Source organism: Puma concolor, chromosome C2 (assembly GCF_028749965.1).
Source record: "Puma concolor isolate L17-30 chromosome C2, mPumCon1.1.hap2, whole genome shotgun sequence".
NCBI lineage: Eukaryota > Metazoa > Chordata > Mammalia > Carnivora > Felidae > Puma > Puma concolor.
In genome coordinates, this window is record NC_141675.1 from 80,765,414 (window position 1) to 80,792,104 (window position 26,691).

The following is a 26,691-nucleotide window of genomic DNA, read 5'->3' on the forward strand; positions in this document are numbered from 1 at the left end:
CAGCTGACATCCGCCACATCTTTCCAACTCAAGCCCCCACCTTTTCTTAGAGGCCTTCACAAAAAAGATGTTAACTTTCACTCAGAGACTTTCCCAGTACTTGATTATGTACACAGCATTTCCACACGGTTGAACAACTACTTTAGCATTGATTCTTGCCTGCATTACTTAGGTTAATTGTTATTTTCCTGAGGGCACACTGACCAGTGTCCTTTTATGGTCCCAGTGCCAAGTTCAATAACCATTAGCTGAATGAATATCACACTTTACAATGAATGGGTTGGGGCTATTCTATGTTTTATTAGAGAAAATGGAAATGTAGCTTAGCCTACTGACTTTTAATAAAGAGCAGAAAGGCAGGAGTGTCTTTGTGCTTTGTAGACTTTGTATGGCTACCTTCTGTTCACTTACCTCTTTCAGTCGTAACTGTTGGTTTCTACACTTGTCTTCCTGCATTAAAGCTTGAACTCCTTAAAAGAGGAAACCTTCTGTGCTTGGCTTGGGACCTGGCTTATAGCACATAGTCAGTAACTATTTTTCAATGGATTTTCAATATATTTATCAGGACCCATCTGGATCTGAAGATATTTGGGGCCTCAGTGAGGTGGTCACATTTTTTCTTGGAGTCATTTTTAATAAAAAATCAACAAAATGGTAAACAGAATGCATTGCTACCCATGTAGTTAGTGCCTGGGTTGTTCAGTCAGCTCCTTATCTCCCTGAGGGCATGGATGAAAGGATGTTACTGGAGAGGGTCCAGGCTGGATGTTATTATATCTGTTCTGTAGCCCTGACATTCCCAGTTCCTGCATATGTGACCCTGAGCAAGCCACTCATCTCAGGGCCTCGGTTTTCCCATCTGTGAGATAAGGGAATTGGCTCCCCAAGACCTCTCGTCTCTGACACTGCCTGGGATTTCTTTGGTTTTGTCTCTGGTGCCAAAAAAGCCCTAATCTTTTGACTGAAATTGCCAAGTAATTTTCAATTAATGTAAGTCCAGTGTTGGCTTCCATTCTCTTCTAAAGATATCTGTGGAAAGATCTGCACAAACAATTAAAATGGCAAGCATATCTCCAAAGTGAGTCCCTTAGTACTACTTGTCCTTGGGGTTGAATAAGCACAGGCATTCAGAAAAGCAAACGGGCTTTGCAATTTTACAGCACACTATTATTAGGAACTCACTAATACAGAAAGAGTGGATCTGAGTTGGGAAAAGAGCTGATGTCTTCCACTACAAATCTAAGCACTCTGGAGGTGTATCCTGCAGAGACAAATCTGATCCTAAATAAAGCTAAAACCATGGCATTGCAGAGGGCTTTGGAATGGGATATTACTTGGTACCTTGTTATGGAGGGTGTTAAGCAAACTTAGGTGTGAGAAAGGGAAACTCAAGTTAAATCAGGCAATAGAGGGTTTATTTTAAGGACATACTCCTATGCAAACAGGCCTCTGACTTAACCATCAGGCCTCACAGCACCTAGAATGGGAAGGTGGTCTGGATCCAACATGTCTACCTGGATCTGCTCTAGGGACTGTGGAAGCCAAAGACCATGAGCTTTATTCTGTACTTCAACTTCAGTGCATCTCAGCTACTCTGTCAGTTTCTGCTTCCCTTAGAATCTTTTTTCTTCCTTCTACCAGGCTGTACCATTTACTCCATATTGTAAAATCTGAAGAAGCATATTCCGATTGCTGTGGTTAATTACCATAGTCCCTAGTTGGGTACAGTTTTCCTTCAAGTTATGCTGTAGTTGCTGATTAGCCTATATTTTGACAACCCTTGGGCCATGGTCACTTCCTGGTCCAATCAGCTTCAGCAAGAAGCAGGTTCTAGCCCATGAACGTGACTACTCCTAAGCTGGAAGAAAGCCCATCATCCAGTGAAGACTGTACATGGGCAGGTTCCTTTACAAAAGTGATGTGTGTTAGTAAAATGATCATGTCTGTTCCACTGGAAATGTTTTTTTTGTTTTGTTTTGTTTTTGTTTTTTTGTTTTTTTGGTTTTTTTTTTGGTGAAGGAAAAATCTAAGAAGGAGTAGGATTGCTAGTCTCTATTATAGTTAACCCTTGATCAATGTAAGGGTTAAGGATGCTGACTCCTATACAGTTGAAAATCCACGTATAACTTTTGACTCCCCAAATACTGAACTTCTAATAGCCTACTGTTGACCAGAAGTCTTACCGAAAACAGAAGCAGTTGATTAACATATATTTTGTACATGTAGAACATACTATATTCTTACAATAAAGGAAACTACATAGAAGAAAATCATGAGGAAGAGAAAATACATTTACGGTATTTACAGTATTGTACTGCATTTATTAAAAAAAATCCACTTATATGTGGACCTGTGTAGTTCAAACCTGTGTTATCAAAGGGCCAATAGTATTTGCACAGCTGTCTTATGAAAGTGGTAACAGGCATATCTTAGGTTACCCTACAGAAGAGAAATAAAACAGAGAAAACTGTTGGCTAAATCTAGACCACATGCCCATTATCTTTCTGCCTGTAAGAGCAGGGAAGGTGAGGAAAATGTTTTCTTGGATAAGAGGAAAGCAAGCTTATCAATAGCTCACATCTTGGGTCATTCTTCAAAAATAGGAAAAATTTTGGATTTTGCACAGGAAGACTTGAGGGATGTCCAGAAAAGCATGAAAAGTAGATATTGTTACTCTCATTTTATGGTTATAGAAGCAGTCTCAGAGAAATAACTTCATTCACTGATTCATTGCTTCATTGATTCATCAAATAGTTGTTGAGCACCTACTATGTGCCATGTGACAAATGCTGAGGCTGTGAGCAGAAAAAGTAAAACTACCTGCCTTCACACAGTGTACATTTCTGTGGTGGGGAGAGAGGCGAGGCAGAAAAATAACCAGTTAAACATTTGTATAAACACGTAGTATTAAATAAGTAGTATAGGGGCGCCTGGGTGGCTTGGTCAGTTCAGCGTCTGACTTCGGCTTAGGTCATGATGTCACAGTTCATGAGTTCGAGCCCCGTGTCGGGCTCTGTGCTGACAGCTCAGGGCCTGGAGCCTACTTCAGATTCTGTGTTTCCCTCTTTCTCTCTGCCCCTCCACCACTCACTCTGTGTCTTTCTCTCAAAAATAAAGAAAAATATTAAAAAATTAAAAAAAAAAAACCCGGGCGCCTGGGTGGCGCAGTCGGTTAAGCGTCCGACTTCAGCCAGGTCACGATCTCGCGGTCCGTGAGTTCGAGCCCCGCGTCAGGCTCTGGGGTGATGGCTCAGAGCCTGGAGCCTGTTTCCGATTCTGTGTCTCCCTCTGTCTCTGCCCCTCCCCCGTTCATGCTCTGTCTCTCTCTGTCCCAAAAATAAATAAACGTTGAAAAAAAAAATTAAAAAAAAAAAAAAATTAAAAAAAACCCCACGTGTAGTAGTATGTCAGATGGAGGTAAATACTAGAAAGAAAAATAAATCAGGGAAGGTGGCTGTATTATGGTGATGTTGTCATTTCAAAATTTTTTTAACTTTTTTAAAATTTATTTTTGAGAGACAAAGGGAATGAGCAGGGGAGGGGCAGAGAGAAAGGGAGACACAGCATCCAAAGCAGGCTCCAGGCTCTAGGCTGTCAGCACAGAGCCCGACGCAGGGCTTGAACCCACAAAACCATGAGATCATGACCTGAGCCGAAGTCACTTGCTTAACGGACTGAGCCACCCAGGCACCCCAAGATATGTTGTCATTTTAAAGTGGGCAGACAAGGGGCGCCTGGGTGGCGCAGTCGGTTAAGCGTCCGACTTCAGCCAGGTCACGATCTCGCGGTCCGTGAGTTCGAGCCCCGCGTCAGGCTCTGGGCTGATGGCTCAGAGCCTGGAGCCTGTTTCCGATTCTGTGTCTCCCTCTGTCTCTGCCCCTCCCCCGTTCATGCTCTGTCTCTCTCTGTCCCAAAAATAAATAAAAAAAAAAAACGTTGAAAAAAAAATTAAAAAAAAAAAAATAAATAAATAAAGTGGGCAGACAAGATAGGTCTTGCTAAGGCAGTGATATTTAATCAAGGACCTAAAGGAGATGAGGGAATGAGCCATGTGAGCCTCTGGAGAAGGGTGTCTCAAGAAGGGGGAACAGCATGTGCCAAATGCTCTCAGGCTTAAGTGCACCTGGCATGTCTGAGGACCCATCTAGAGCCCAGTTTGGTAGGGACAGAGTGAGAGAAAGGGAACTGGAGGAGGTAAGGGCTGCAGGTGCTGGGGCTGGATCATGGGGGTCTTGGAGGCCATAAGACATCTTGAGCAGAGGACAGCCATGATCTGACTTACATTCCTAATAAACCACTCTGACTGCTGTGTCTGGAAGACCAGGGGTGGGGGTGGGTGGTGCCAGTAGAGGGATGGCAGAAGCAGGGACACTGGTCAGGAGGTTGTTCAGCAACCCAAGTGAGTGATGATGGAGGCTGGGATTAGGGGAGTAGCTATGGAGGTCCTGGGAAAATAATCACAATTTAGCTATGTGGTAGGACGAAAAAATGTCCCCAAACGTGTTCAGTCCTGATACCTGGAATCTTCGAGCAACTGGGACTTTGCAGATGTGATTAATAATTCTTTTTTTTTAATTTTTTAATATTTGTTTATTTTTGAGAGGCAGAGCATAGGTAGAGGAGGAACAGAGAGAGAGGGAGACTCAGAATCTGAAGCAGGCTCCAGGTTCTGAGCTATCAGCACAGAGCCTGACATGGGGTTCGAACCCACGAACTGTGAGATCACGACCTGAGCTGAAGTTGGACACTTAACTGACTGAGCCACCCAGGTGCCCTGCAGATGTAGTTAAATTAAAGATCTTGAGATGGGGAGATTATTTTGGGTTATTCACACGAGCCCAGCATGACCACAGGGGTCCTTATGAGGGACACAGTAGTGTTAGAAAGAAGATAATGTAGTGATGGAAGAAACAGAGAAGATGCTGCTGGCTTTGACGTCAGATGGGGTAAGGGGCCAGGAACCAAGGATTGTAGCTGGCTTCTGGAAGCTGGAAAAGTCAAGGAAAAGGTTTTCTCCTGGAGCTTCCAGAAGGAATGCAGCCTAGCAGACTTCTGACCTTCAGAAATATAAGACAAAAAACAGACAACTGTGGCACATAATCCACTCCATTTGTGGCCGATCATTAACAGCAGCAATAGGAAGCAAACACAGGCTATATTATGGGGGTTAGAGCCAATGATGTTTACCCATAGACTGGATGCCAAGTCTACAGGAAAGAGAACGGGGATAACTCTCAGAGTTTATGGTGGAACAACTGGAAGGATGAGGTGTCCCTTAGGGTGATGGGGAAGACCTGCCTTGGGTGGCACTGAAGGTCCACGTGGCTGGGCCCTTTCTGCTCTTGTGGTGCCAAGAGGCCGAGCCAGGAAGATGCGCACAGGATGCACACCCAGCTCAGCTGGTGGGGGCGGGGGGTGTCTGCACCACCACCGCTCTTCTTCTGGTGTACCCCACAGAGTCCCCCACTCTCTGCAGCTTCTCCGGCAGCACTCCCGCCCGCTTCTCTGATGGCAGAGGCAGCACAGAGCCGGATGAGATTAGACACATACATTTTATTTTAAGGCACAGCTGAGAAAGCAGTCAGGAAATAAAAGTTGTTTTGACGTAAACTGTATTATCTGGAGGCCTGTTGATGGCCTGCTGATGGGGTTCTCGGGCTGTGGGACAGATTCCTTACACTGAGCATCGTGGAGACAGTCACTTAACAACCACCGCATTTCTGCCCTCACCCCACTTGGCTCTCCTCAGCCAGTGATGCGAGTCATGTCAGTGTAGGAGAGGAGCTATCGGCCAGGGAGATGGGATGCCCAATACTGACTCTGGCTCTGCTACTCAGCTGCTGTCACTCCCTCTTTCTGAGCCTCAGTTTCCTCATCTGTAAACAACAGGTGTGGGAGCCATTGTTTTCCACGAACCTCCTTGACCCTGGTTCTCTGCTTCTCCTTTGTCTCAGTTGCGTGCCTTGGAGAGAAGCTTGAATGAGTGGTTGCCCAGCCAGGGTCTCAGCACCCGCCATTCTGTTTGGGGTCCTGAAGAGCAGGCACTGACCTACTTCTCTCATCTTCTCTTCCCTGCCTTCCTATTGGGTTTTGTTCTGACCCTAGAGCTGTCATTACTCATGCTGCATTGGAGAGCTTGTTTCTATTCCAACTGGTCCACAATCCACATGGCCATGGGACTTAGCAGTGAGCACAGCCTCCATTTGATAGAGTCCAAGGCAGATGGCCATGCTTCCTTTCCAGACTGAACATCAAATGCCAGGAACTCAGTGAGGGGCACTCTCCTTCTGGCTTGGAGCTTTGCGAGGTGGCCACACAGGCCAGGTTCCGGCCACCTTCTGTTCTGGTTTGTCTGATGATGCTTTTGGCAAAAGACAAGGAAGAACAGAAAAAGCAAAGAAGGAAGTGAGTAGTCTGTTAAGGGAGTGTGGCAGGCATCCTTCACCCTTTGGGAGGAAGTTTCCATGAAAATACAACACACAACAAAACATCGGGCATACTGCTGCATCCCAGGAGGATGGGCAGCTTTGCTTTGTGAACGCATTCCCCATTGTCCTCCTTGGGTAAGGTCGCTGGGTTGGAACATGCGGGGTCTGCGACAGGAGTTCTCATAAGATCTGTCATCCTCTTTCCTTTCTGGCTGGAGGAAACCCGACCTCTCTAATAGCAATAAGGACTGAATTATGGTTGCCCTGTATTGTGCAATACATGTTATAGAGACTAATAAATCTTGAATAAATAAGCAAATGGATTAAAGGGACATCACCTTTTTACTGTGAGACTTTGTGAATGCTACATCACGCTTTTGGTTCCCGGGGCCACATTTACAAAACAAAAACGCAGGCCCAACCATTTATAATCAAAAAGATACTGAATATCAACATTGTAGTCATTCACTGTCGACACTGGAGTGTCCCTCAAACCATCTTGTAGAGGAAATAGTCACCATCGTTATGGTTTTCAAAATGTTCTCACACCCATCTCTTATTACTCACTTTCCAAAACAGCCCCGTGAGCTAGGTTTCATTATTATTCTCTTTGTTCCGCTGGAGGAACTGAGGCTCTGAGAGGTTGTGTGGATCCAGGGTTTTTTACTACCTTCAGATGGGAAGAGCCCTGTCAGCGTTCCCATGACACGGGGTTTCACGGGACTCATTCTGTTTTGTTCACTTGGTTTCCATCACAGTGGTTCTGTCTTTTTCCTCCGCTTCACAGCTCTGGTGTCTTCCTTTTACACTCCCTCTTCTGAGGAATAAAACCAAATTACTCTCATTTTCCCCGTAGATATTTGCCCTCTTCTCTGTAGCTGTAGCTGTCTTCAAAAGCACATTTTCTACCCAAGAATTCATCAAGGTATTTTTTTTTCCTTCTCTCTCTCTCTCCCTCTCTTTTTTTTTTTTTTTTTTTTTTGCCCTAGACAAAGGCAATTTTCTTCTGAAAAAGAATGACTGTAAAAGCTGTTAAGATAATAAAGTTTATTGTCTCCAGGAGTTTCTTCTGAGGAGCTGGCAGTTATTCCTATAATGATAAAAATGTGCTCCTCTCACACCACATTCACACCCTACCGCCCTGGGTCTGTGCCATTCTGTGCTCACAGCTTTTCATTTTGATGCTAACTCATAGTATACTCTTTTAAAAAATTCAAAATGGTAGTTAATCTGAGCAATGTACTTTAAAAAAAAAAGGTAATAAAATTTCTTTCCAGCCTTTTAAATGAAGAGATAAGGGGACAGACCCAACTCCGAGAATTACCAAAGGATTCCCAGGGAGTGAGTCTCAGGAGGATGGTGTATCCCATCAGGTCCAGGAAGAGGTGGAGGTGGTGTTTCGGGTGGAGGGAATATGGCAGACAAATGTAGAGAAGCATAAACAAGAAGCATAGTGTGTCAAGGTAACACAGAGGAGAAAGTGAAAAGATGATCCTGGGGGAGTAGGTTGGGAAGAGGGAAAGGTGGAGCTATACCCCCTATCCTGGTGATTTCTTAGAACTGCTGGGAGGCCCAACAGAGATGAGAGATGGGAAACTCTCATAAAGTAGAGAGCACTTTCAGGACTCTAAGGCGAGCAGTGTTTGTTCATGTCGTTGTTGTTATTTATATATTCTTGGTGTGATTACCGACAACCTGAAGTCAGCCATGGGCCTCCAGCAAGAATGATGTAATTCAGTGGCTGGTATGACTTAACGATCTTCTAATGTTGTTCTTGGTCTTAGGGGTACAATGTGGGATGTGAAAGGAGAAATAGGACGTCTGTTTTTCTCAGGTGCTGCAGATGCAAAGTCACAGCCCTGAGGTAAACTCTGTTGTGGTAGGTGATGCTTTGATGGAGTGTTTCTCTGTGAGGTTCACGAGCTGCAAAGAGCTGCTGTCATCAGTCTTGGCAAGCATTGTAAAGGAGTATGGGGGTGGCTCTCTCAGAGACTGCCTGTGTTTAATGTCATAATAAATTCTAAAATTCAAATTCCAAAGGAATGCCTCTATGGTGGATGGATGGGTGGGTGGGTGGGCGGGTGCAGGGGTCAACTGAATGCTGATGAGGAAGTGGTCAAAATTGTTAGCCTGAGCTGGGATGTGCTGAAGTGCTCATTAAGACTCATGGATGTCAGTTAGTACCTTTTGGCAGATGATCTATGAGCTGAATTCTATGAAAGGAAAGCAGAATTGAGTGGAAGAACCCAAAGTAGTCTGAGAGTTGACTCTGGGGATTTGATTGGGTGATTTCTTCTTCGTGGCAGGAGAACAATCCCACATGGAGTCAAGAGGGAAAGACCCCATACAAGGTTCTGGTAAATTGTGTAAGATAATCTTTGGCTAGGGGAATGTGATAGAATGTGGTGCTCAGTAACCCCCTTCTCTAATTACAGGTCTTGGAATCAGTCATCTAGTTTGTGCTGTTGTTATTTTCTTTGTTTCCATTTGGGCTTTTCTTAGTGTTTGGTAAATTTCACATTGAATATGTCAGCCTGTCTCTGTTGTGCTAAGGAATACAAGAATGAAGATTATGTTTACCTTAAGGTGAGAAGAAAAAAAAAAGGAAAGTACCTCTGTTATCTTCTCCCCCTCCCCAGCCCTGAGAGATGGGGACTTAGCTTGGTGGTGGCAACAGGAATCAAAATAAAAGAACTCTAGGGAAAGATAAAAGCTCAGAGGAAGTGAGGAGAGGCAGGTGTTGCCCCACCCTCTTCACCTGCTAGACCTGTTTCTATGTATGTTTCTCTCTGAGGGATAAAGATCTCAATCACCAAATGGAAAATTCTTATTATGCTCTTCATATTCAAGATAGCAACTTTTTCCATGGTGGTATTTTTTGTTTTTGTTTGTTTGTTTCCTTTTTTTTTTTTTTTTTTAAGACTCCTCTTAATATACTACTTATGGCTAGAATCTATGGAGAAGAGGCCAAGATGAAATTGAAAGGGTGCTTTATAAAGATCTTGGTTGGATTTTTGGCTTTGTGATGTGGCTTGACTTTGGACATATTGATGAACTTCATTTCCTTCCTTGTAATGAGTTTTATAATATCCACTTCTTGGGATGCCTGTAGAGTTTGAGACAATGTGTTGAAAGAACCTACTAATTGATACATGATAGACATTTAGGAGGTATTGGCTTTCGTTGTTATTGCATCTTATTACATGTAAACTGAAGTAATCTGGTGTAAGATCATCCTGGGGGCTAGAGTTAGAGAAGATAGTCATAGCTTCTCTCTCTCTCTCTCTCTCTCTCTCTCTCTCTCTCTCTCTCTCTAAGAAGCAGTGTGCTCTGGGAAAACAGCATGGGCTGTAGAGTCAGACAACCTGTCGAAACATGGGCAGTGTATTCACTCTTCTTCTTCCTCAGTTTCTTCAGCCATCAAAGAAGGGATATCATGAGCATCAAATGATACAAATATATTAGGGGCCTGACAGAGTGCCTGCTCCTCCCCTCCCTCGTAGCTTAAAAATAGCAAATCTTTCTTTTTGTTCTTATGCACATCTACCTGCCTCCCCTCACCAACTACTTTTTGTCAGGTGCCAAGACTGTGCACAATATTTCATTGTGTAGGCTCAAAAGCCTGGAAGTCGGTCTAAATGCAGGGGCTTTATTAATTTTTTTGCCTTTATTCATTATATTTTATACCATTCCATTCCATGAGATACATTTTAATTGAGCTTCTGTTATACGGCAGGGATGATGGACTTACAGTGATTGTGACAATGGTTCTTGCTCTTAAAAAGGTCACAGACCAGGTGGGAATGGCACAGACTAGAAATCATTCTGTTCTGAGACAGATAGGGTCCGTACTGTGACAGAGGGTCTGAGTCAAGGCAGGTGGCCTCTGAAAGGTGGAAGGATGGCAAGCTCTGGTGGAAGGTTCCACAGAAGAGGTAAATTTGGAATCGCCTTGGGAGCTGTGAAGGGTTTCTGTAGGCGGAGGGGTGGGAAGGGCCTCTGGGGCAGAGGGAACATCCCGAGAAAAGACATGGGTGTACAAGTGTGTGAGACGTATTTGGGGAATGGTGACAGTTTAGTTTGGCTGGAGTATATGATATGTGAAGGAAAATAATGAGGGTTGAGGGTGAGGCGTTATTGTTAAGAGTCTTTCATGACAGGACAATAATTTTGTACTCAGTTTGATTTGCAATGAGGAAACACTGAGAGCTTTCTGGAGCAAGAGGGTAGGTAATATGACAAGGAAGATACAATAAGTTGTATCAGAAGTGGGGTTTGCATCTGTCTCTAGCAACAGCCTGATAATACCATTTATCTTGATCTTTGATGGCTGATAAGGGAGAGGAATAGTGGCAGTGTTCCAAGTTCTAAGTCAAGAGGAAAGTAAGGACACGGAGGTGGGAAAACCTCAGAAATCATTTGAAAACAGATTATTCCAGGCCACTGAGAACATAACAGACAAGTAGGGAAATTTGGGGAGGTGACTTTAAATACCATGATGGGATCTTGAAGGTTCATATCAGTGATGCTGGTTTCTGTTTTAGAGGAGATCAGAGTACACATAGGCTATCAAACAAAGACTCCAAATGAGTTTACTGTTTCTTTAAAGTAAGGTTTCTTGGAAGATCTATGAACTACTAGGGTGTTTTGTTTTGTTTTGTTTTGTTTTGTTTTATTGTGGTAACATACCCGTAACATAAAATTACCATTCTAACTATTGAGTACATCCCCATGTTGTGCAATCATCACCCCTACATAGTTCCAGATCTTTTCATCAGCCCAAAGGAAAACCCTAACTACTAAGCTATCACTCTCCACTCCCTGCGCCTCCTGGCAAACACAAATGCCTGAATGGATCAACAGAATGGGGTGTCGCCCTACAATGGAATATTATTTAGCCATAAAAAGAAGTGAAGTGCTGACACGAGCTACAACACAGATGAACCCCTGAGAGCCCTCATGCTGTGTAAATTTGCGTTTTGTTTTTATTTCAATGTTAACAGAACATTACTAGTTGTAATCCCAGCATCTTTGCCATGCAGGGACAATTTGCAGTAGAAGATACTTTCAGTAGGTCACAGCAATTGCGTCTTAACTTAGTGATTCTTCATAGGGCTCTGCAAATGCTCAGCAGTCTCTGATGTGTTTCAGGGGCTCATGACAGGACCAGGCTATAGATTTTTCATGGAAATCTCTCAGGGATTCGATTTTAGCATTTCTCTCCAAAAATTATTAAAACACTGTGGATAACACAAACACACCTGTAGGAACCTATTAAATACCTCAGCTACAACATATGTAATGTAGGTGGATGAATCTGGTGCTGAACTCTAGCTCTGTCCTTTAAGGGTCTCATGATTTTCAGCATATCCCTTAACTTCTCCGAGTCTCTTCCCTCATCTGCAAAATGGGTCCAATGGCAATGTCTCCCCGATCGAATTAACATGTATATAAAGCATTAACACGGTGTTGGTGGAGCACAGGCACTGATATTAGATAGTATCATCAGCTGATTGTTAATAATGAAGTTAGTGGTACAGCTTTTAAGTGGTTCTGCTTTTCGGAGGTCTTGGAGTAACTCCAGGGGAGTTTGGGGAGATGATCCTGATGGTGATACAGTACCTCTTTATGTCAAATGTGACCCAGGAGAGCATGTTTTATAACTGTCACACTGAACAGTGGTGTGATGATGATCCAGTTAGCCTTTGGTACCCAATTTCCCCACCTGTGAAATAGCAATGATGTATAGTACCCACCCCCACATGGTTGTTGTGGGGGTTATATGATTAATATTTGTGAGGCTCTAATTGCAGTTTCTGGCACATAGTTAAGCACTACATAGGTATCTGTTAACTAATTAGAAATAAATAAATATAGGACACAAACTGATCCAACATCAGGTTCTTAGGTTTTTTTCCTCTGAATGACTAATACTCACTGAGGCATTGATTCAACTTGATAACACCTTGCTTTGGTTGGTATTTTAAGTAAAATTTTGGAATGTGCTGGCCCAAGTTATCTGGGTTGTGAGTTCAAGACAGAACTGTGATCAACACTGACATTATTCAGCTGATCTGGAGACCTTTAAGAATGTCAGACTTGCTTAGGAAGCCAAGAGTTCACATCTTACCTTCAGTGTATGAGTTCGTCACCCGTTGTTCTGGTTATTTTAACGAATTACTGGTTTTAGGTTTAAGCCATAATATTTCTAGGAGATAAACAAGCTACTCTAATAAATGTAGAAGATTTCTATGGGGTAACAAAGTACAGTGGAAAGGGAAATAACTTCATCACCAGTTGTTCTGGCTATTTTAACAAATTATTGGTTTTAGGTTTAAGCCATAATATTTCTAGGAGATAAACAGGCTACTCTAATAAACGTGGAAGATTTCTGTGCAGTAACAAAGTATAGTGAAAAGGGAAATAACTACTCTGAAACTAAAATTTAGTATATGACCTCAGGGCAGTCGTCCCTCGATGTGTCTTAGTTTTCAGAAATGCCAACTTAAGGAATGAGGTCTCTGTGTGTATTACTGGCCCCTCCCCACAACTTTGTAAAAATTAAAAGTTCCGGGAAACTCTAATGGATACCCAGGTAGCAGTGGAATTTATCTGGTTGAATTGGCATGCATGTCCACTGACTCTACCTGGGGATAAGCCTGTCCTTCCTGGTAGCTCAAGGGGCAACTTGGTGGTGACCATCTTTTTGCATAATAAATAAATAATACAGATATATGCAAATTTGCTTGTATTTTACACAGAACTAGGGACTCTGCTATGTAAATGGACCCTGTGCTAAAATGAAAGATTCTTTTGCAATATGAACAATTGCTCTTTGGCATCTCTGTTTTCTAAATTCTGTGCTTCATTTCTCCTAAAGTGGGATACTTTGGGCTGGAAACACTATCGAAAAACTTAGGACATTACTAGCTTTTTTGTGAGTTTCTACTTTTTGAGTCACTTGCAATTTGTCATTCTTTTTCCCTCTCTTCAAAAGTGGGATCATCTGAAAGAAAAAAGAAGCTTCTGTTTAAAAAAAGGTATCTGAAATTTCCCAAAGTATGCTGGCATCACCGCAATCCATGAATATTTAATCATTATCAAGACAGGAGGTTGGAGAAAAAAAATCAGGTTGTGATATTTGGGAACAGCAGGTGTGGGAAGGAGGGTGTTGACGCCCTCTGAAAACGGATATGGCATGTTGTTCCCTGTGCAGTTCCCACGTCACCTGGGGTCCCAAACGTGCTGTAAGAAAACTCTAGGGAGCAGGGGCTTGTCCTCACCGGCCCCACACCCTTCACATGGCAGAGAGCCTCCCTGGAAGTGTGGATGCCCTTCATGAAACTTCGCCTAAGAACTCTCACGTCCTATCATCAGAAGCAAGGCAGAAATAAAGGGCTTGTGAGTCAGTTACATACAACTGTCCGTCCTCTGACTTTATCACATGCTCCACTTGCCCTACCACCCGATGTTCCAGTCTCACAGTTTCACCATGACTTCTGTGTATTGATTCATCCCACAAGCTCCTGCCCCTGGGTTTTTGTGTACCTGTTTCACACTGGAGTTCTCTGTCAATAGTTTGACAAAGTGAAACACTCTAGTTCTCAACCGTTTATGTGGATACCAGTCACCCAGCAGGGTTTATCTATCTATCTATCTATCTATCTATCTATCTATCTATCACACTGTCAGTAGAGTCCAACACTGGACTCAAACCCACGAACCATGAGTTCATGACCTGAGCTGAAATCAACAGTAGGATGCTCAACCGACTGAGCCACCCCAGCATACCGCCTGCCCCTGCCTCACAACAGGACTTCTTAGCATGAGGATTCCTGGACCCTCCTTTAGGGGTTTGAATCTAGTAAATTGAGAATGAGGCTAGAGAATATGCACTTTTTACCACAGGTTCTCAGGCAGGTGGTCCAGGAACTGTCTGCACATCAAATGTTGCCTTCGGGCTGTGTTTCCTGGGCCTTGCACCAAATGCTTCCTTGGTATAAGGGGCCAGGCTGAGCCTGAAGTTATGAAGCCCAAACTGCGGGGCCGGCTTTGGTTCAGATGGTCACAGAGTGTTACCTGTGTGCAAAATTATGATGTTTCAGGAATGTGGCTGGGGCAGGGGTTGACAGGCCAAAGGAACACTCCATCCCCTTTCCCGTGTGATTTGGGCAACATCTCAGTCTGTCTGCTTGCATTCTGGTCACAGCTCACAGGAGTTCCTCAAATGTCAAGACTCAACAGGGTCCCCAACATGTAATAATGATAAAATAAAGTATGAACTTCCTGGCCTAGTATTCAGGATCCTCAGTAAGATGGCCTTGGTCTGCAGCCTACCACCCGCCATTCATCACATATCCCATCAGAGCAGCACGACTATTCAAGTGGCTGTGCTTGGTGGCAGGACTCAGTCTAAATCACATCACTTGGGAGCAGGGGCCCTACGGCTCCAGGGCCCCTCCTTGGATGCCTAGCCCCCCCATCCCAATGTGTCTCTGTCACCTGGGTTGTAACCCCCTCTATCTGGCATCAGAAGAATTCTCTAGCGGCTTCCTCTCTGGGTCACCTCTTGTGGTCAGAACTCAACTTCTTGAACTGCATTTTTTGTCACTTTTGTTATTTTGTCAGGCCAACTTGGGTTCTAGAATACAATCCTACCCTAAAAACCAGTTCTTAAGTCATGACACTGAAATGGAGTTGCTAACAGTTTGGTTCTTAGAAGCACAGAATGCCAGCCCTGGAAGGGACCTCACTCTGAGCACATCCAGTCCTCTTCACGTTGTTGACCAGCAAGCCAAAGTCCAGGGAAGGAAACTCTCCCAAGTCCACCTAGACAGTTGGTGAACTAGCACTCGGAAATGACTCTCCAAACCAACACAGGCGTGTAATTCATTTCCTCCTAACTAGTGACCTTCATGCTTCCCTTGGAGTCTCAGTGTTCCAAAAGCTGGTCTTACTTGCATGTAGTTTACGATAGGCTCTTTATTTACACGTGTAAGTTTTGCCTCCTTCCTTTGATTTCTTCTCTACTGAGACATATGACCTGACTCAGGCTATTAGAAGAATTTTGGGTGGGAGAGAAGAGCCAGTGGTAGGAGCTTCCTTGTACTGCAGTTTTAAGATATCAGGGCCATCCTCAATTTAATTTGACCAATATATGTTGAGCATCAGAATCTGCTGGTTGCTGCCCCGGGTGTGGGATTGTGTCACCTGTGTGACAGAGGAGTAGGTTCTGCCTCTGTGGATTCCAATGGTCTAGAAAAGGGAAGTAATTCAAAACAGAATTAATGCTGAGACCAGAATGGGAAACAGACTCCCAGTGTGAACATGGGTTGGTCTGTTCTTGAACCTGGAGGGGATTATTTCACTGATAAAGGGTGGCCTGTGCTGGCTGCCTGACGTCTGCTCTGAAACTTCATGTAGCTCTGTGATATCAAGTGGTGACTGGATGGTTTCCACATTGACTCCAGGGCAACCCACGCTTGCTCCTGGACTCCATGAGTAGGGAGGAGCCCCGTGTGCTTAGCAGGAATGGTGAGCCACACCTTGGGCATGAGTCAGGCCCCCAATCCATGCAAGATAGGGAAGGTTGATCTGGGTGGGGCCTGTGGCAGTTTCATGTTCCACCCCCCCACATTGCCCTTTCTCTTGTTAAATGTTTATAATGCAGGGCATCCCATGGCTGGTCTCTGCCATGTGGGCAGCCCTTTGCTCCACCACCAGCGGCTGGCCAAGCTGCTCTGTTATCCTCCTCTTCGTGATGCTCTTCCTTCTATATTGCTTTGGGGGATTGGGTTTGTAAGACTGGCCACACGGCTTGCAAGCCTCAGTGCAAAATGAAAATGCAGGGCCCTTGTTTAAGAGTTAATTTCAACGTGGTGACAGCAGAACACAGGCAAGCAGGGGCCCTTTTATCTACAGGGCTCTGGGACACTGCGTGGGTTGTTTGCCCAGAAGCCGCCTCAGGTGGGAGATGGATCAGGAGTGGGATGGGGATCGTGATGAAGAGTGAAGTGGGCCTTCACTAGGCCAACAGATACCAGCCCATTGCCTTGAACCAAAGCTAAAAATGATGAGACATCTTCCCCAGTGGCGCCAAATGTGAAAACATGGCACATGTGAGTGCCACTTGGTGCCCAGAGGGTTTGAAGCTATTCCACTTTGATTCTGTGGCAATCAAGAGCAGGCTTTATTTTGTGAAGGAGAAGTGGGCCAAATTGGAAAGGTGACCCACAGAATGTCATGCGTGTTGGTTATGCCTGGGTACTAAATCTTGGGCCTTGTAACTTCTGTGGCCTATCTAGCCCTTGATGGAGCTGAGTAAAAGTGGAATTGTTCTCTCTCACTGTGAGTTAAGTTGGAATTGGGGAAGAAGAGTGAGATGCAGGAAGGGAAATGAGATCAATGATAACTGAATGGAGAAAACAAAACAGTTTAGAAAGCCAAAGCAATTTGTCTGAATCCTATCTGATGCACAACATACAGCAAAACAGACAAATGTCTGCGCGGCAAAACAAAACTGGAAGAAGATATTGTCAAATAAAATACACATATTTCCAACCAGCCTTGAGCTCATCTGATAAGGGACAGATTGTCCAGAGTAAATAGAGAGGAAGAAAGATGCTTTGGGCTGAATTTAGTCCCCTGTCAAAATCACAGGGGAGTATAGCAATTCTCCTCCTACTTTATCGTCTCTGTGGTGGCCAGGCCTTGTAGGGCCACACAGGGGAGCAGAGTGGTGCATACACTCATGCATTTGCCTGTCTGTCCGTCCGTCCATCCATCCATCCATCCATCCATCCATCCATCCATCCATCCATCTGACGTCTCTTGAGCACCTCTATTGCCACTGTCCTGTGCCAGATCCTAAAAAGAATGTTTAAGACATGGCGCCTACCTTTAGAGACAGCAGGCAGGTATGGATCAGGGGAGAAGACTAGCCACAGTGATGTGTAACGCTTATGATGTACTGTGGGACTCAAGAGAAGAAGAAACTCGTACTGCCTCATTTCTCAGTGGATGACCTGCCTGCCGGTTCCTGTTTGCTTCAACAATGCCTGCTAGTGCCTGTTCTTTATCCCTGTGCTCCTCTTTCCCAGAAGACTCCTGGGGAGGGAACAGAGATGGGGAGCAGGGATGTGGGATTCTTACAGACAGAATTTATGAAGCGTCCAGGGTGCATGTCTACATACCAATCCTTCTCTGCATGAGGGGGCGCGTGGTGGTCCTGGTTAGGGCCTGAGGATGATCCGTGCTTACCTGTGCTTTCTCTTACCCATCTGCCACCACAGACGTGGATGTAAGAGAGTGGCCCTGCTGAGGTCAGGGAGAGGGCAGCTGGGCGATCATCAGTATCACCCTGCCCCATCTGAAAAATGGCAGGAGGGGAGATCTAATAAACCAGCATTTCCTAACCCAAATTAGCAACAGCTTACATTCTCTGGCAGTGACAGCAGGACTGAAGGAAAGGGAAATAGAATAAATTGTAAGGGCTGTCACAGAAGAGAGAAGAGGGACAAGACACCAAGAGAAATGATCTCTAAGTGTGTATCCTGCAAAATGGTTCTGTGATTCTCTGATCCTTGGCCGTGGACCACGTCATCCACCAGGAGACCCGTACGCAGCCTTTGCTATAACTGAAGATGGTAGCTGTGAAGTGAATCTCACATGATGTCCTATGTCCTGTCATAGCAGTGCTGCACATTCATGCCAGGACATAACATTGACAAAGCTCATCTCACCTCCAGAATCTCATTTTCTTCCTTGACAGCCCGGGCAGGCAGGTGGAGGTCTGTGTTATAATTCCCATTGCACAGAAGAGGCAACGGAGGACCGAGAAAGTCTGAGCTACTTGCCAATCGATTCCAGGGAGTGGTGACAAGGGCCCAGAGCCCAGATTTTCTGTGTGACATTCTTCCAACTGCTGTGACCCTCCTGGCTGTACTGTTGCGGCCCCAGTTATGGCTGGGTAGAGAGTCACAGGAGCGTAGCACAAGTTGAGAGAAGCATCCCATGGCCGCTGGAAGCCTGGTGATGATTAGACAGTTGCCACATGGACATAGATGTCTTTTCAGAGTCTCTTGCCCTTTAAAACAACATGCTTCAAACAGCAATGCGTGGGTTGGTCCCGGGCTGGGATCACATCTCTCAGACTCCTTCTCCTTTGCCCCCATCTGATGCTAGATGGTAACAATATTAGTCTTGCAATTACTTCTAATTGCCCTGCAGTTTTGTGGTGTATAAGTGGAGTGACCTAGATACTACTTATGTGAAACTCTCTCTTCATCATGGGGTCTATAGTAAGGAGGGCATAAATCAGTTAGATCAGGGATGGCTCATTCCATCTCACAGTTAACATCTATATCCAGCTCTACCATCTGCATTTGTCCAATGCCAGCTCGCCTAACAGCCCAGATCTAAGGCTGCCTCCTCCTCTGTGAAGCCTTCCTGGATTCTCCCTCCTCTGGATTCCCTCAGCACTTGTTCAGATCCTATTCGTGGTGCTGGGGTGCCCATAATTTTCTACCCATTTTATTTTAATGAGCTTTGTATGCCAGAGACTGGGTCTAGTTCATTTTTCTATGCTTGTCTACACGGAGAACTGACAATGGCCAAGATGGTTGCTCATTTAACTACTTGTTGGATGAAGACCTAAGTTATGTCCTCGACATGGTGAAGGCCTGTAAAAAGACAGGTGGACACATGATGTCTTTTCACTGCTCATACTTTATATTGACTCTCTATGTAGAAAAGTCTTATCTGGGTTTTGAGATCAATTCATTATGATTCAATGACATTTTCTTATAGTTGTTACTATGTCAATTCCTATCCTAAGTTCATTCTCAAATGCTTCCGTTCAAATGCAGCATCTCTGAAGGAGGAATGCTATTCTCAATTTACAGATGACCAAAGAGATCAGGTCAGAATGGTAAACATATGACTTGCCATAGGTTGCAAAGCCATTAAATGGCAGATAGGATTCATTGAATAGATATTCTTTGATCATCATTCATTCAACATGTATTTAGTACTTGCTACACACTGAACAGTATGGGGAATAGAGGGGAAGATAAGATGTGGTCATTACCCTCAAGGGGCCCACAGTCTAATGAGAGGGACATACACTTAAATGGAAAACAATGTCATGGGGCAAATACCCTAAAAGAAACAATGACCAGAGACTCTGCATGCACACGTGTTTGTGTTTGCTCTCATGGGGATACAGTGCTCTATATGTCCTCTACATTTCCAAGGCAAAAGTAGTAACAATGCTCAAAATCACAAATAGCCAACAAATCAAGTCCATCATAAAATACTAATAATAGGAGCAAAGGCTTCAGGCTTATGCTTCCTTACAGCTAAATGGGAGCATACAGATGTCATGGGGGAATGGACAGGAGGCTGTTCCTGCTTACCCCATCAGAAGATTTCAGTCAAAGAGGAAGTTGGCAGCACAACCCAGGACTTCTTAAAGAATGGGATGACAGAGAGAGAGAGAGAGAGGTGTGTCACCGTAGAATAAGAAAGGCCCCACCCACAAACCTGTCTCTGACAGGTTGAGTTCCACCCTGTAAACATCCTCAATCCTTTCATTTGCCCCTTTGTTTGAGGCTGAGCAGGTAACTCTCAACCCACTTGGTGAGGCAGGGCTCAGACTGGGGGGTGGCAACACAAGGGCACCCTCATGTTAGGCTTCATCTGAACCAACTACACTTTCACTGGCCGCTATCTATGGTCTGACCCTCTTCATCCAAGAAAAGAAAGAAAAGTGCCGAGAACCAACCACAGCCTAGACAGGTAAGCCAGGTGGCTTGTCCCTGGTGCAAAGAAATGGGGTTTCTCTCTATGAATCTATTTCTCCTGCCCCCTGGCTTGGGTTTCTGGTCACCTCTACCACTGACTTGCAGTTCCTTCTAGACTTGTAGTTTTCCACGACCATTGGAAAGTCCTCCATTTGTCCTTACTGCCCAGGGTTGATGAGGTTTGTAGACCAACGTTTTTCAGCCTATAAAATCACTTGACATACTTATCTATATATTGATTTTGACCTCAACTGCCTTATAAGAGCAGTAGGATAGGTATAATTTTCTCTATTCAGTGGCTTAGTGAACTGAGGCTTAGTGAATTGAAGTGATTTGTTCAAGTATGATCAGCAGGCTAAGGCCAAGATTAGATTTGATTCCTCCTTCTCTCTCCCTCTTCTGTACCACCCAGCAGGTCATACCTTATCTCAAAAAGCCAAGACAAGTGAAAGGGCTTCCTGAACTGTCAAACGACAAACAAAAGGTGTTATTTCCTTGCAGGCGGGTTGGGAGGGATATTTTTGGACTCATCGGAGACAGATTTTATAGTGAAACATAGGCTTCACCAAATAGGGACTATTTCTAGAGAACAAATAAGAATATGTATGTAAAGAGGCCTCGCAAACTTGAAAGTGACATGCAGATGTGGAAAATGGTTCCATACAGCCTGAAACTTGCCCTAGCTCTCTGTATGAGAAAGAAGGCTTGCATCTGGGGCTGGATGACACTCTCCTAATGTCAGCAGGAGCATTATGAGACGCAGCTCACAAAAGCCCTAGGGAAATATTTAGCTTTTCAGTCTTCCTGTGGTATGTGGAAAAACAGATCTCGACGGGGGAGAAACACCCCCAAATCCTTTCAAATTGACTCCTGCAATTTCCTCTCTTATGACAGCTATCATTATATCTCATTGTTCTATAGTTTTAAGAAAATCTCATCTTCAGTGATTATGTAGTTTATTTTTTAAGCTGCTAATTTTAGCTATAATTTTCCCTTCATGCTCAAAAGGTTGTATCATTCTTAGTTGTGGAAGGAAATGTTTCGTGTGTGTGTGTGTGTGTGTGTGTGTGTGTGTGTGTGTGCACGCACGTGTGTGTCTGTTTGAGTTTGTTATGACAGTGCTAATATTCACCCCCATGAGCCCACCACAATGTGGTGGGTTGCGTAGCTCCATCTCTGGCAGATTTCTATATATTCTTAATGTTTGTCTGGCTGTAAGGGTCTTGAAGAAATCATTTAATCAATTACCTTATTCAAAATAGAGAAACCGAAGGCCCAGGAAGATGACACGATGAGCCCAAGGCCACACAGCCAGTGATCATTAAAGCTGTCAGTCAAACACATGTTCCTACCTTCTCACTGCCCATGATGCATAGGGAATGGTGCAGGGCATCCCACAGCAGAAGCAGGAGCTGTATCATTTTGGGGATTGTACCCAGATGTCCTTTACGATGTCTTTCGGTTAAAAGTTTTAGAGTGCTTTGTCCTTTAGCATTCAGGGGAAATATAATGCCCTGTAAAGTAGGGGACTTGTCTAGAAAAGCCTCTCTCCTTATTAACTTGGTTCTTATGGAATCTTTCTTTCAGCCAAATTCTGGAACTTCTTCTTAGGTGTAAGGTTAGGAGATTTGCAAGTACGGGTGGCGTCTTCTTTCTCTTCAGCCAGTCTAGGTCTTTGTATCTTCTAAAGATCGTTGATCCTTCTAAAAAGGCATCACTCCGTTCAGATGGTTGTAATGCCGGTTGATCTTTAAATCAGAATTGTAGAATCTAATCTACAATTAGATTAGAATCTAATCTACAGGTGGGCCCAGCATTCGGCTGTGTTTTTTTTGTGGTACGGTGGTAAACAAAATTGAACCAGTTGTAAATATTTAACATCCAGGAAATTCCTTGTAAAAATTCAGGTTGATATATCTGAAATTTCTTTTATTTATTTATTTTTTTCAGAAAGATCAGAAAGTCTGGTTATAGGGGTCCACATACTCACATGGAAAACACATCGGCAGGGTCTGGGCAACATGTGTTTCTTGTAGATGAAGCATGTATTCTCCAATTCTCCACATCCCTGTGGGACCTGATTTCAGCTATCAGGATTTGCATTTGTCAATGCTGGTCTCTTCCAGTCTGTCATGTGCTCAAATCATTCTGTTTCAAGGGAAACCTAGTTCCGTATAATGATAGGCCAGACCACAGATCAATGTCACCAGGGAAGAGGTGAAATTAATTCTTTGGCCCTAGCCTCTTGTTATTTGAGAGGTAGGAAGAGAAATGATGACTTCAGCAGATCATGCCATTGGCCCTCATACCTACCCAGGATATTAAGCCAGATGTCGAAGCTCAGTGACTTAAGAGCTTAAGTATTCAACTACCTGACACAGTTCCAGCATAACCTCCAGGTGCCTATAAGAGAAAAATTGACAAGTGCAGGATAATACTCTTTACTCAATAGATCAATGTCATAAACATAAGAAAAGAAATTATGATGTATGATAACACATAGAATGCACCACAATGCCCCGCATTCCCAAAGAATACAGAGCAAATTGCTGAAATTCTGGAAACTAGCCCAATAGTATGTTTTCTATAATCCATTAACTAATAAAATAATCACTTCTTGATCACTTATGGTGTATATCGCCCTAGGCTGGGGGATTTAGGGGTGAAGAGCAATGAAACTTCCCCAAAGGGGTTTACTAATAATGGAAGTGTTCACATAAATAACCATAACGCAAGATATCATAAATGCTGCAAGAAGAAGAAAGCCAATGTTCTTGGTTTCACTGAGTAAAGAGATATTCATGGAAACTGTAGGCTGCCATCAGGATGGTTAGAAGGAGGAAATGGCATTTGCCGTGGGCTTTGGACAGACAGAGGTGGGAAGAGTTTCTAGTAAAAGAAAAATTAAAGCAAACTCGTAAGTCAGTGCTCTCTGAGAAGATACTATCTGTACAAGAGAGAGAGAGAGCTAGAGAAAGAGAGTGCACGCACATTTGTTGTAGCTATATATAGCCCCAGTGGGCCTGGGGGAATCGAGACTAGAAATGTGGGTCTACACCAGATCTTGGGTGCCAAGTGACAGGCTACGGGCTTAAGGTCAGACACAACACGATGGATTTGAGGAACATAGCAACTATTGACCAGACATTTAATCCCAGTTCATGGCTATCAAAATCTATAATTTGGCAGGACAGAACATTTGTGTAGGTATCACTAACCTTAGTTTTAAGTTTTTCAAAAGAATTAAGGGGTAAAAACAGAATTGAGTGCTTCTAAACACAATGGACAGTATCAGATGCTTAGGGAGAGAGGCAAAGTAGTAATATACAGAATGATTATAAAAATGGATGAAATTTTAAAAACGACTCGTTGAGAAACTTGTAAGGAATATTTGGACCAAAAAAACATGGTTAAGATTTTTCTCTCTTTTCTTTTTGTAAAGCAAGTTTATTCCTCTGGGTTATCTGAAAGTTAGGAAAGTGATGTTGTGTAAGTTCTTAACTTGTGGGATGTGGAGCATTATCTTTAGTTGATAGACTTTTTCCTTTGGTCTGGGAAGCAGTCACATCCTAAGGAATAGTTATAGAAAATTCTTGGATGTCCTAGCCCTTCCATTAAAACCCTGCTGGAGAATTCCACAAATATATGAATGTTTTACTCTGGCTTACAGCATTCCTGATGGGTTGAAGGGAAGGTTTTAGTTTTGTAAAGGACTCCACTCGTCACCAGAACAATGTTTCTGCACATACCACAGGTATTTGTGTAATTAACCAAACTTTTCTCATTTTATGTGCATGGTTGTGTGTGAGATTGTTTCAGAATTATCTCAAAGACCCGGGCTTCAAGGGAAGTAGGTAGGTGATATGACACAGAGTAAAATGATGTATCTGAAAAAACTTCATTCCTTTAAAGCCATTTATTGAATATCTGTTCAAAACAAACATCTCTTCAAGTTTCATTCATTTGAAACGATTTATTGAATATATGTTCTAGGATTTGGGAAAAACTCAGCAATGAAGAGAGAGAAATAATCTCTGCCATCAAGTAGCTTACGTTTCTAATGAGACAGATGGAAAACAAACACATTAATCAGTAAAATAGACAATATATGAGATATAGAGGAAAAATAGGGAAAAGGATAGGAGGTCTTGGAGAGTTGAGATTTTGGAAAGGGTGCTTAGGAAGAAATAAGTTGTTACTTGAGTGAAGATCCTAATGATACAAGGGAATGAGCCATGTAAATAACTGAGGAAACAGCATTCCAGACGTCTGGAAGAGCAAGTGCAAAGGTCCTGAAACTGGAGCCAGTCTGCTTGGCCCCTTAAAAGAAAAATGCATACAGTGAACTCAGTGGAAAAACCTTTGGAAATGGAGTAAGAAAGATGATGGTGGGAGTGGGGATGGAGACGACAATAATGCAGGCCCAGTAGGACACAATAAGGATTTTGACTTTCACTCTGAGTATGATGGGAGCCATTTGCAGAATTTGGACAGAGGAATGACATGGTTTGGCTTACATTTCAAAGGGATCCCTTGGTCTGGGTGTTGAGAATAGATGAGGGTGGCGTGATGAGAAGGCGGGCAGAAGCAGGGAGATTCATTAAGGAGGAACTGTTATAATCCAGATGAGTGATGTGGAAGCTTGGACAAGTTGCTAGTGGTGGAGATGACATGTGTTTTAATTGTGTGGTTGAGATTGACTGAATGGGGAATAATGAGACAGGAAGAAACTAAGGATGACTCTAAGACTTTTGCTGAGCAACTCGTAGAAAGCACTGGCCTTATATCTGAGACAGAGAAGACCATGAGAGCACTGAGTTTTGAAGGAACACTGGATTACTTTTGGACAGGTTAAGTTAGAGATGTCGAGTAGTGAGTTAATATACAAATCTGGGGCTCAGTGATTATATCTGAGCTGAAGATAAAAAATGAAAGTAATCAATATATACATGATATTTACAACAATGAAATTAAATGAGATCATCAGGGCCGCCTGAGTGGCTTCGTCGGTTAAGCGTCTGACTTCACCTCAGGGCATGATCTCACAGTTCGCGAGTTACAGCCCCGCGTCAGGCTCTGTGCTGACAGCTCAGAACCTGGAGCCTGCTTGGGCTTCTGTGTCTCCCTCTCTCTCTGCCCCTCCCCTACTCACGCTTGGTCTCTCTCTGTCTCAAAAATAAATAAAAACATTAAAAATTTTTTTAAATGAGATCATCAAAGGAGTTAGCATAGATGAAAGAGAGAGAGAGAATGAGAGAAATTGATTGAGTGGCTGATTTGGATGCTGCAAGGTTTTGGGTTAGGGAGGTGAGGAGAGTCCAGTCAACAGTGTACCAAAAGGGAAAAGGCATGGCGGGAGCAGCTCTATGTCAGCAGAGAAGAGGTTTCTATCACTGAAATTATTTAGAACCCCTAGCACACGGTAATAATGAAAAGCATTTTTCATTTATATTTTCCATGGATAGTGCACCCCTATACCATCTGCACCCTGGAGCAGACCACACCTTCTATTCCCACAACCCTCTATTTTTTCCTCTGGTTCCACAGGAACCAAGAGAAAAATGGAGAAGGAGCAGCCAGAGTGGAGGGCCGACACTAGGTGAGCACCGTGTGCTCTGGGGTCCAAGTGCAGAAGCTTTCCGAGGAGAAGAGGGTGGTCAGACGGCACAGATGCTACTGAGAGGTGGAGAGAGATGATGTTAGTTATCTGAACACGTAACAAGCAGTGTGGCTGGGTAGGATCAGGAGAGAATGGAATAAGAGAAATTGGAGCTGGTGAATATAGGACGTTGTTTTCGAAGAGCTTATAGGTAGAGGGATCCAGAGAGGATGGGAACAACATGGAGGGGAAAGAGGGAGGCTTTTTTTCCCCCTTAAGATGGGAGGGAATTATAGAAATGTACTTTTATAGAGCTTGTAACTTACTGATACACATACAGTATTTTCTTTATTCTACCTCTGTGAAGTAGTCTTAGTAGGGGTAATCATCTTCAATTTTTTCAGGGAAAGAAAATAAGGCTCAGGGGTTGAAGTCATCTGCCCAAAATCATATAGCACACTGCTGAGAGATGGGACTCAAATCTGAGTTCTGCGAGTCAAATTCATTGTTCTCTTTTCTGCCACTGCCTCATACTAAACACAATTTCAAAGATCATGTATAGCCTTAGAACTCTCTAGAAAGCTCTACAAAACTTTCACTTTGTAGTTGTTTAAACACCTTTCATACGGTCCAGGAAATTCACACTTGACAGCAATGCCTTCTGAACTGCAGGTGCTGTCATACCAGACGTAGGATGTCTGGGGGCATGGGAGGAAACAAGAGCTCAGCATCTGTATCAGTGAATACTTGTAACATTTGGGAAGAGTCTTCCAGGTGTGGTCAACACAGGACTTCATGTGTTGAACCATGCTGGAGGATAAGAATGCAATTTCATATGCCTGCAATGTTGGATGGATTCTCA

The 26,691-nt window shown here is 43.6% G+C and overlaps 1 protein-coding gene across 5 annotated transcripts in view; it reads left to right on the top strand.

Annotated features, from left to right (window-relative positions):
* The window catches only part of TPRG1 (tumor protein p63 regulated 1), a 219,632-nt gene that overhangs the window by 57,480 nt on the left and 135,461 nt on the right, over window positions 1-26,691 (top strand). The window contains exon 1 of one of the 5 annotated variants that reach the window (XM_025914032.2): window positions 19,974-20,225. The exons of the other annotated variants lie outside the window; for them this stretch is intronic. The gene's annotated coding sequence lies outside the window, so the exon portion shown is untranslated. Of the gene's footprint in view, window positions 1-19,973; window positions 20,226-26,691 lie in introns of those variants that run through there. 5 annotated transcript variants of the gene reach the window in all.